Source organism: Terrapene carolina, unplaced genomic scaffold (assembly GCF_002925995.2).
Source record: "Terrapene carolina triunguis isolate 2854851 unplaced genomic scaffold, T_m_triunguis-2.0 Scaffold16, whole genome shotgun sequence".
Classification (NCBI taxonomy): Eukaryota; Metazoa; Chordata; order Testudines; family Emydidae; genus Terrapene; species Terrapene triunguis.
In genome coordinates, this window is record NW_020664367.1 from 1,096,432 (window position 1) to 1,108,362 (window position 11,931).

Here is an 11,931-nt window from a genome sequence, read left to right on the forward strand (position 1 = left end):
AACCCAGAAAGTTATTGGAATATATCTGTTTGCAGCGTTATAGCCGTGATGGTCCCAGGATATGAGAGAGACAAAGTGGGTGAAACAGTAACTTTTACTCGGCCAACTTATATTGACCAACAGAAGCTGGTCCAGTAAAAGATATTACCTCACCCACCTTGTTTTAGAAATGCATCCAACAGTTTTACACATGCTATTCAGATTAATAAAGTCACTGGCAAATCTGTGCAGTTAAAACTAGTAATACATCTTGATTCATTGCAGCGATTCACAGAGCTTTTTAACCTAATGATATAATATTGGCACCTATAAAATAGCATTTAAAGTATAATTTAACTGAAATTTATAATCAGTTATACTTATGAAGAACAATAATCTAAATCGCTTATTTCACTTTAGCTTGTAAACTCAAATTTTTTTTAGTTGTTCTAAGTTATTTTACATAACTGTTTGCCTACTAGCAGATGCACGGATAACTTTCAAAATTAGTTCCTCACTGTACAAGCACACATAAAAAGAACAAGGATAGAGGAGTAAAATTTAAAATTACTTGTTAGTGCAGTAGCTTTGTTACATTGTTTCACTGAAAGGCCTTTAATTTTGTCTTTTTCTTGCTCTCCTCACAAGATGCTTAGAATGATATTCTGAGAGTCTCATTATTGGTGTGTGCGTATGTGCACACACTCACCAGCCTGTCATCAGCCCCCATCCTTCTACCAACAGAAAATGATGGCCTAGGTTCTCAGCTAGGCAAAGCTGGCATGACACCCCTATATCATAGAAGTTAAGCACAATGAACCCACCCCCAATTCCTCCCAGAATGTGGTAGGGTGACGTGGGGTAGCTTTTTTGAAGATTACATAAATACAGAATCACTGGCCCGGAGGCCAGAACAGGCTGAGGAGATAAAATTGCACATAAGGGAACTGCCCTTTAAAACAGACTTTCCAAGGTATCATTTAAAAAACAAAGCCAAACACTAAGGGTGTATCTACACGGCAATCAGAAGAGTGACTGCAGCATTTGTGGACATACCCAAGCTAGCTTTGATCTGGCTAGCTCCAATAACAATAGCAGTGAAGCAATGGCAGCACTAGTTGCACAACCCTGCCCAGGACCCAAGGTCTGTACTCCAGGTACCACGAGCTGTACAACTCCACCCAGGACTCTGAGTATATACAGGAGCAGCTAGCAACTGAGGCTTCACTGCTATTATCCAAGTTAGCTGGATCTAAGAGTACCTCAGTCACATCCCTGATTGCAGGGTACACATACCCTAACTGTAGCTCCTCCCACATTGTACTCTCAGGATTTTCACTGCAGGATGGTCTAAGCCAGCCTCTCTCAAATGTGGCCACCAGCAGATTTTTCTGAAGCCACAACAGCCTCCTGGCCCAGGAAAGGAACAGCAGCCCCTCCCTGCAGTGACCAGCTGTTGCTCCTGGATGCGCTGCCTTGGTGTTTGCTGGTGTCGCCAGCAGGGGATCGGTGGCCTGCACTGCACAGCCTCCTGCGGGCTCCGGGCAGTGCCTCTGCAGACACATGGGGCTGGTGTGCACAGCACAGGAAGAAACTTGGACTCCACAGGCAGCTGGTGATTCCCGACCCACCTTCTCGGGGGCGGTGAGCCTTTGGGGCTTCAGCCGCAGGGCTCCAGTTGTAGGTGTAGGGATCTGGCTCTGGGCTTCAACCCCAGGGCATCGGAGCTTCAGCAGGACCAGCCTTATAGGTGAGCTATGGTCAAGAGTCAAGGAGTGTGGTGGGCCTGGGGTGTGAGGCGATGGAAGGTAGCTCAGGGCAATGGGGTGGAGGAAGCGTGGGGAATGAAGCAGGGCCCTGCAGCAATAGGGGGGTGGGGAGCCCGGTGAGGCAGTGGGGAATGGGGGAGGCAGCAGGGGCCAGTGGGGATGTTTCTGTTGTGTTTAGGTCCAGTAAAGAATAAAGACAACTGTGTATTATTTTTATTATTGAGTCTGCAAAAAACCCTACATAAATAAATTACAATTTGGATGTGTATATGTGCATTTTTGTTTTTTTCTAAAAATTAATTATTTTAGAATTGCTGGTCACAATCTGAGGCCACCAAAAAATTTGCTGCAAGAGCTGCGGGTCTAAGCACAGGACTAGGAGCTCTTGAGTTCCAATCCTAACCTTGGCACCATCTCCCCTCTGTGTCCCTGAGGCAAGATTCTTAGGCCAAAAGTTTTAAACCAGTGTGCATAAAAAGTTCGCTTACTAAAATCATGCTTAGGCACCTAAATAAAGTTACCTGATTTTCAGAAGTGCTGAGCATCTGCAGCTCAGCAATTTTTAAAATTTAGACACCTAAGCACAGATTTAGGCCATGTCTACCCTAGCAAGCTTACAGTCACTTTAACTTCATATCAATGCCTTTACTTGATTGTCTTAAAAATCTGCATATGGGACTAAAAACAAGAAAATATTCATTTTTGTTACCTGTACTTCACAATGGCAAGAAAATCTTTAGCTCTGGCCATAATTTAAATTTTTAGAAAATATTAATATTAGACGCCAGTCATTTCGCAAGGAAGAGACGTTCGCTTTCTAGGTATTGTAAGAATGAGTAATAAAGACAGTATTGCGTGTGTATAGATATAGATAAAGTATATATTATTTAGATCTCAGATGAGGCGAATTCTACAGTCAGCAGAGGTAACATCTCAAACACAGCTAGAATAAGTGCAGATTAATAGGTACGTTGGCCAAAGTTTTCTAAAATAGGAGCCTCAAGTTAGGCTCTTAAGTCCATATTTAGGCACCTATGAGGGGGATTGCTAAAAGTTCCTATTTTGGAAAATGTTGCCATTGCTTTTCAAGGGTCTGCAGGATCACTTTTATAGTTTAATGAATTCCAAACCTCACAGCAGCCAAAATGTAGCAGAGAAGAACAGAGGAAGTTGCTCATATGCAGCCTTAACTTGTTAAAGTGGTGTCGTTATGGTCAGATTTGTGAATAAAAACAATAGTTAGCTAAGACACCTTCTTCCTGGGCTAATTCAGAGTCAGATGCTTTCTCTAGTGACAAAAGTAAGTTTTAAATTACTTTCCTCCTAGGAGTACTGCACAGCCAAAAAGCTAAGAGACAGTACTAGACACTATTCTGGCTCATACATCAAACAAACATTCATTGAATGAAGAATGTTTTTGAGTGATTATTTGTGATCCAGAGATAAATCAACTTGAGTTTCAGATTACAGGCTGAATTTGTAGGACAGGGAGTTAGAAAAACATTTTTATTTGTAAACAAACAAGCTTATATGGACGAATTAAAAGGCAATAAATATAGAAGCTCACAAAGGCATTTTAACAGTTATTTTTCAATGCTTAAAAAGCACTTTAAAAGTTAAAGCAAGGTTTATACTCTTGGCCTGTTTTTCACTTGTGACCAAAACCTGCATATTGGCTAGTTTGGGATTTTCAAAAGCACCTAAGTGATTTCGGAGCAAAACCCCAGCAAAAGTCAACAAGACATTTGTGCCTATGTTGCTTTTGAAAATCCCACCATATTGTATTAACCCACTTTACCATCTTGTCCTCAAAATTATTTTCTATAGTCATTTTACAGCTGAAATTTAATTTGTTCATTGAATTCCCAACAGTCAATCTGTCTTAAGGTCTATACACTTCAATAGATCTGAAAATTCAGATAAGTTCTAATTTTGTTAGATCTAATCATTTGTACCTTAGGGTACTAGCGTTTGAGTGTTGGGATGGAAATCTAAGGAGGACACTCTCCCCACATTTAAAAAGCCAAGACCAATAGAAATGTTTCTGTAGTTGATTTAGAACGAAATGGAAACTGTTGTTTAGAAGTTATTAGCACATCTGTGCTGAGTTTGCTACCCCCAAACATTGCAGTATTGAGAATCTGAAGTAAAAGTGATAAATTTGAGAGTAAATTAATTTTGCTTGAAAATCAATTCAACTTTTTTTTAATTCTGCTTTAGCAGTCTAAGGTTTGGTCAGAAGCAAGGATCAATACAATGATACGTTTTGAGTTTGATTTTTATCTTGACAATGTCCATTTAAATTTCAAATTGTATGTACGGGGGATTTTAAATGCTTCTCAACTGAAGACAAGATAATGCATATGTGAGTGGTATGAAGGCTGCTTCAACTTCAACCACACCTTCCCTTACCTCTTTCTCTGCAGGATCAGTAAACTTTTGTAATATGTTCAATATAGTACATCAAACATGGATGAAACTTTGGGAACAGAGCCCTGTCTGCAAAGGGACATTTTTGGGAGAGATTGGACAGCCCCCTTTCCATTTCAGACATATGACCTTAGTAACAAATAACAAAGAATGAGGAAGCTCATAATTCTAATCCATGCTTTGACACTGAAACCCTCTGTGGCCTCAAACTAGTAATTTCTTTTTTGAAGTTCCCCTTCTATAATGGGGATTACAGATAGAACTGGTCAAAAAAATTTCCATCAGAACTGTGACAGAAAATTGAGTTTTTGCCTAAATGAAATATTTTGCAGAAAATGTCTGCTTTACTCAAAGATATGATTTGTTGTTGGAAAACTGAAAAGCCAAAACCTGAATGGTTTTTAATTTTACATAGCGGAAAACAAAAAACATTTTCTGGCCAGCTCTGATATGCAGCTACGCACCTCACACAGCTGTGAGGTGGATTAGATATGTTAAGTACTTTGAACATGAAAATCTCTGTGTCATGGCATGTCCACCACATACAGGACTGGAAGGGGTTAAGATGGCCAGGTGAACCAATTAACTCCATAGGCAGCACCTGGAGGAGAAGCCAGGGAGCAGGGAATTCATTGGAAGCAGGCTCAGGTGGAAGGGCCTGCAGAAAGCCCAGGAGCTGAGAGCGAAAGGGGACTGCTGGGAAAGTCTACAGTCACTCCCTGGGAGAAGGGGAGGTGCATTTGGGCTCGCCAATCCAGAGAGGGAGGTGGCCAAGTAGGTAGGACAGGGCTCAGGGAAAAGCAGTAAGGTCTAGAAGGGAACAGACCTTGACTGCTGGCTAGAGGGTCCGTGAGCCAGAACCTGGAGTAGAGGGCAGGCCTGGGTTACATAAGAACGGCCATACTGGGTCAGACCAAGGTCCATCCAGCCCAGTATCCTGTCTACCGACAGTGGCCAATGCCAGGTGCCCCAGAGGGAGTGAACCTAACAGGTAATGATCAAGTGATCTCTCTCCTGCCATCCATCTCCACCCTCTGACAAATAGAGGCTAGAGACACCATTCCTTACCCATCCTGGCTAATAGCCATTAATGGATTTAACCTCCATGAATTTATCTAGTGCTCTTTTAAACCCTGTTACAGTCCTAGCCTTCACAACCGCCTCAGGCAAGGAGTTCCACAAACTGACTGTGCACTGTGTGAAGAACTTCCTTTTATTTGTTTTAAACCTGCTGCCCATTAATTTCATTTGGTGGCCCCTAGTTCTTACATTATGAGAACAAGTAAATAACTTTTCCTTATTCACTTTCTCCACACCACTCATGATTTTATATACCTCTATCATATCCCCCCTTAGTCTCCTCTTTTCCAAGCTGAAAAGTCCTAGCCTCTTTAATCTCTCCTCATATGGGATCCATTCCAACCCCGTAATCATTTTAGTTGCCCTTCTCCAAATTTTTTCTAATGCCAGTATATCTTTTTTGAGATGAGGAGACTACATCTGTACGCAGTATTCAAGATATGGGCATACCTGGATTCCCCTGCCAGCCACTGAGGGAGTGGCACCATGAGGCAGTGAATAGGAAGACTGCCTAGGACTGCTGAAGGAAGATTTTGTTACCCTGGAAGGGGGATAAAGTGGCCTGGCTGGAAAGCTGTGTCATGAAAAGGCTGCAGCAGCTCCTGGAGCGAGAGAGGGGCTTCAGATCCTGATAGAGAGGCAGAGAGACAGCGTGCAACCGAGGGAAGGGGCTATTCCCCAGAACTGCGAGGAAAAGGCACCATACCTAGCGGTGAGTAGACCACCCCGTTCCCATCACACTCTGCCACAACTAACAAAGGGAGACTTCTAAAGTATACTTTCCAAAGTTTTACATGAAGAATGAGTTCTTTAAAGCCACCCTTTTCCACACACTCTTAATGTTAATTTCTCTTTTTACAATGAACTGCTAAGGCTACGTCTTCACTACCCGCCGATCCGGCGGGTAGCAATTGGTTTATCGGGGATCGACTTACCGCGTCTCGTGAGGACGCGGTAAAATCGATCCCTGATGGCTCTACCGTCGACTCCGGAACTCCACCTCGACAAGAGGCGGTAGCGGAGTCGGCGGCAGCGGTCGACTTTCCCGCGTCCTCACCGCCAGGTAAGCCGACCTAAAATACGCAACTTCAGCTACGGTATTCACGTAGCTGAAGTTGCGTATCTTAGGTCGGAAGTCCGCTGTAGTGTAGACCTAGCCTAAGTCTGAATAAAAAAATTCCTTCCTGATAAATTCGAGTCACAGCAGTCTTTGATAATTACATCCACTCTCTTGGGAATACAATGCTAACTCCATTTCACATGCAGCAGTTGCTATCCTCCAGTGAAAAAATGCAGCATTGAGCCTACTGGTTCCATACCTTACAGTCTTTTGTTTTTGGCAGGGACTCTAACACATAGTATCTATTACTCTAAATCAGTGGTTCTCAACCTATTGGCCACTGTGGGCCGCATCCAATAGTACCTGTCTGGCCCTGAGGATGTCACATGGGCCGCAGCGGTGTGCTGATTAGGCTGCAGGTTGAGAACCACTGTTCTAGATTTACACCAAAAAGTGCACCAAAAAGAGTGAGCAAATCCAGGCAAGTGAGTCGAGAGCTACTGAAATATGAAGAGCCACAGCTCCTGTGATCCTGTAGTTAACAATGAATTTTGTTTGCCTTAAATTGTAAGTAGCTTTAGCCATAACAAATGCTGCAGTTGTGATGCTTTACTTTTCTAAAAATGAAGAAAACAGTGACTGAAGTGCAGATATCTGGTAGCTGTAACAGCAGTATGTTGTAGACCTTGTTATTCCAGTGTAGCGGGGCTTGGCAATAAAATGAGAGTAATGGTGGCAAAGACCGAGTGTGGTAGCCTCTGCACTCCCACGTCTGAAGACGAGGAACAGCTTTGATTATATGGCTCAAAGCCCTTCAGAATTTCTATTTATTGTGGTCAGAAGGATTTTTTTTTTAAACTACTTTTCATTTTGTAACATTTAGAAAGGCAAGATTTAGTTAAATAATATAACTATTACTGGTGTGGGATGATAACAAGTGGACTTTTGCAAATCAAATTTTGCACTCCGACTCTCCTCCATTGAAAGGTAGGTAATGACGGATCTACCATCTTACACAGGGGTTTTTGTTTAGAAATATATATACTTACATGTAAATCTAATGCAAATTGTTCAAATTTTCATTTCTTAAAGTTATTAAAACAAAAGGGAATTTAAGAATTCTGTTAGCTGAAATAGTCAAAGTAGCAAACAATGGAGTTGGCTGGATACAAAGGGAGGAAATATGCTGCATCTTTTATTATGCTGCATCTTTTAAAATTATGATGCAGCAAATTCTCAGTGGAAGGTGTCCTAGTCCAAAATTATTTTCCAGACTGGGGAACCCAACTATACACTGCCCCATATTCAGGGAGGAATCTAAAGGCTCAATTTAGCCCATAATACTTTACATGCTGGTTCTAAATATAATATCCTCCTAAAGCAGCTGATTAAATGTTTGTTCAAACCAACAGGATTTTTGTTTTCCTCTCATAAGAATAATTTAAGTGTTCCTTTAAAGCTTCCATGGTACTATACATAGGAATTATATTGCGATGAAACTAAACAATTTTCAGAGTATTGTGAGCAACCACAGTTCTGAATTTTCTTTTTGTATCAGCCCATAGACATGCCTACTGTAAAGCTTTTTTTTTTTTTTTTTATTTTTTTTTTTTAAACAGAGGCAAAGTTTCACATGCTGTTAACACTGCTGATATTTACATGGGTGGGGTAGGAATCGTAATCTCACTTTGATGTGTGAGGGAAGCTACAGGAAATACCAAGCGGTGTTCGAGCTATTCAGAGTGGGGGATGGAGGAAGCGAGAAAAAATGAATAGCTGAAATAACACTGAAAATGTGTGATTATGATTACTTTCCATGTGTAATACATGATTAGAAACAATGTATATAGAGAGCCTACCATAACGTGGTCCTGATCCCTAACTGGGAGCCTTGGGGCACTACCACAATATTTTAAAATAGTAAAACATTTGATATTTTTAATTTATATTTATAAGCTTAAATGGCACAAAAAGGATAAGTAATTCATATAACTGAGAACAAAAAAAATAAGCAATTTCAAAACAATTATCCAAAGGTTACCACAACATACATTGAAACAATCATGCCTATACATGAAATACCATTAATAATGCACTTAATAGAGTAAATACAGCAATGCCACTGTGTGGTCTACAAATTTTGCAACACGTGCACTTTATGACTATGGCATTAAATGTCTGGGTACCCAGGGAAAGAAAGAAAATGTCCATCAAGAAGGAAACTCAAATTCAAGCAACAAGTGGTAACATTTCAGTTGGACAATCAGATACTGCATTCCCACTGAACAGAACTTATCAGAAATTTTCCAACTGAATGGTTTTCCATTGGGAACTGCAAATTAGCTGAAAGCTAAACATTTTGTGGAAACATGCCAATTTTGACTAACCTTCCAATGGAACACAGGCCAGGTTCAAAACTTGCCTGCAAGCTCACCTGCCCAACTCCTCAGTGGCCCACCAAAAGGACTGATGTGGAGTTGGGAGCCCAGGACGTCAGGCTCCTGGGGCAACTCCTGCAGCGTAGGGAGCCAGCTGGCCTGTGAGTTAAGCAGTTCAGTAAGCCGGCTGGCCCAGGAATATGGAAGATCTGGGGTCACTGGGCTGTCCTGAAGCCAAGGACCCTGGAAACCCTAGCAGTTGCTGACTGAAACTGATATTATTCTTGTCAGAGACAAGATGGGTGAGGTAATATCTTTTATTGGATCAGCTTCTGTTGATGTAAGAGCCAAGCTTTTGAGCTACACAGAGCAGGTCTACTTCAGACCTTGTCTCTCTAATATCCTGCGACCAACATGGCAACAACAACAACGCAAATAATTGTCAGTTTCACTGCTGCTATTCAAGTCAGGAGCTGCTAGGGAACCTGGGGAACACACAGTTTTAGAGAACATGTTTCAGTGTTTTCAAAATGAAAATTTTATAAAAGTTCCATTTGCAGGAAAATCTGAAAATATTTGTTTCCATTCTGAATCAGAATAGAACCAAATTTCAAAATGGTGAAATTTCCTCTGGAAATTCTGACCAGCTTTCACCTTGAATGCTAGAAAAGAATGAATATGGCTGAATAAAGAGCATACTAAAAAAAAAAAAGTTAATTTGGACTCCTGCCTTTCTGACTAGTGAAAATTTCTTTTTGACTTCCATAGGAAAGTAAAGCACAAAATGGCTTAAATCACAATGCAGCAATAAATAGGGAGTGTCATATAACCTCTGTGACAGTTATTTGGGGCAGTGGTTCAGATATATCAGGTAAAACTGTTAATAAACCCAGCATAACTCCACTGGATTTAATAATTACATTAGATAACCTGTGTAACTGAGCATAATTTCACCCAGAGGAGCTGCATTGCTATCACGCAATAGAATTTGATCCAGGTGTCATTTAACTTTCATATGTAAAGAGACAGTCACATCAAACTTAGGATATGTCTACACTGACAAGTTTCTGCGCCACAAGTTATACCACTGTTGCGTAGGGTGACCAGACATCCCGATAAAATCGGGACTGTCCTGATATTTAGTTATTTGTCCTGCGTCCCAACCAATATATTTTGCACTCCGGCTTTTTTTTTTTTTTTTTTTTTTTTTTTCTTCTTCCCCTCCTTTTTTTTTTTCCCCCCCGTTTTTTTTTTTTTTTTTTTTTTTGCTTCGACGCCCCTCCCTCCCCCTCATGTGTCCCGATATTTTGTTCTTGTCATCTGGTCACCCTACTGTTGCGTGTCCACACTGTGCTCCTTGTGACGCTGGAGTGCATCCACATTAGCAGCTCTTGCAACGGCAAAGACAGCAGTGCATTGTGGTAGCTAGCCCACTGTGCAACTGGCCGCAGGGTGCTTTGGGAAGGGTTTGCAATACCTCATGGAGCAGGCACAGTGTCACATGATGCAGGTTTCCCAATCCCATTGTTCCATGGGCATCCTACTACATTGCCAGCTACTTTTCAACTGAAGAGTGAGACAGAGTGAGTGTGTGTGTGTGTGTGTGTGTGTGTGTGTGTGTGTGTGTATGGGGGGGGAGAATGTGTGTGTTTTGGGGGACAGAGTGTGACAGCATGCTGTCTTGTAAGTTCAGACAGCGTCATGAAGCAACCAGTCCTGAGGCAGGGGAAAACCCCATCAGCCCCCGTCTCCCTCCCTGGGCTCTCTGCACAGCAATCACACACACACACACACACACACCCTGCCTCTGTGTTCAACAGCACAAGCATTCCACATTAATGGTTTGCTGTGTGTTCCTGAGCAGATCAGCACAGCACACAACGGCTGTTAGAAAAGATGCTTGAAAGGGGAGCGGCGCATGTCTCCAGGGCGGCCGAGTTCAAATCAATGAGCAGAGCTGTCACTTGAGGCATTATGGGACAGCCCGGAGGCCAATTACAGTGCAGAAAGCAATCAAGTGTTCACAGTGGCAACAGAGCGCTAGAGCCTCTGCACAAATAGCCTTACGACTCTCATTGAGGTGGTTTTTTTGCAGCGCTGCAACTGAGGAGTTTCTGCGCACAAAGTGGCTTGGCAGTGTGTACACATCTGCAATTTGAGTGCAAAAAGCTGCTTTACTGTGCAGAAACTTGCCAGTGTAGACAAGCCCTTAGTCAAAATTCAGGCTTTGCAAAACCAACTTCTACAAGACTTAAGAGCAACAAATTTGTTTCCAAGAAATTTAAAAAATAATTCCAGTAGCAACTTTAAAAACATTCCCCTAAAGCATCTGCAGAACAGATATTTCAAAATTTGTGGTAATATATAAAAAGCTGAAACTGACCAGAAATTAAAGTTAAGCTTTTTCATGTCCATTTTACAAGCTGCGATAAACATAAAATAGTAAATACACAGAACACAATAAAAAGTAAATGCTTAAAATTCTCAGTTTTAATGTTTGTATTGCAGTTTATTTTATAAAAAATAATCTCTCTCTTTAAGGGGAAGAGATAGGTTAAAATCAGAAGCGAGTCCAGTGAGAACTGTTTCCAAGAAGTAGCCTAAAGGAAATCGAACAGCACTTATTGTTACCGATGAATTTTATCATGCTAACAAACCCCTTAATTTGTCTTTTCATGACTAGCTGAAATTCCTTTATTCAGAGGCAAACAAATTCTGAACTTGTGCATACAAAAAGCAGTACAATTAGGTAAAAAAACTGAACAAACAATCATCATACATTATGAAGTGCTGCACTGCACAGTTGCTGATGGCTATTCAGTACTCATTTCTGGTTGTGTTTGTACTTGAATCAAAATTATATCATGATGGCTGCACCTTTTAACAGGGTTGGGCTGAGATGATTCATTATTACTACAATATATGAATCTATGAATGTTGTGTTAGCTAGGGTTACCATACGTCCGGTTTTTCCCGGACATGTCCGGCTTTTTGGTAATCAAACCCCCGTCCGGGGGGAATTGCCAAAAAGCCAAACATGTCCGGGAAAATGCCAGCCGGGCACTTCCCCTCCCGCCGCTGCTCTGCTCCTCCCCTGACTCTTCGGCTCTGTTTAAGAGCCGAGCTGCCCGAGCGCTATGGGCTTCAGGCAGCCCCCTTGCCTCCAGACCCCAGCTGCCAGCCGGGCACTTCCCCTCCCGGGCTCCGGCGGCGCAGGGTCTGGAGGCATGGGGGC

General features: G+C 41.9%; 1 protein-coding gene across 1 annotated transcript in view; it reads right to left on the reverse strand.

Annotated features, from left to right (window-relative positions):
• Nucleotides 1-11,931, reverse strand: part of RB1 (RB transcriptional corepressor 1) — a 169,220-nt gene that overhangs the window by 65,118 nt on the left and 92,171 nt on the right. The gene's annotated exons all lie outside the window — the stretch shown is intronic.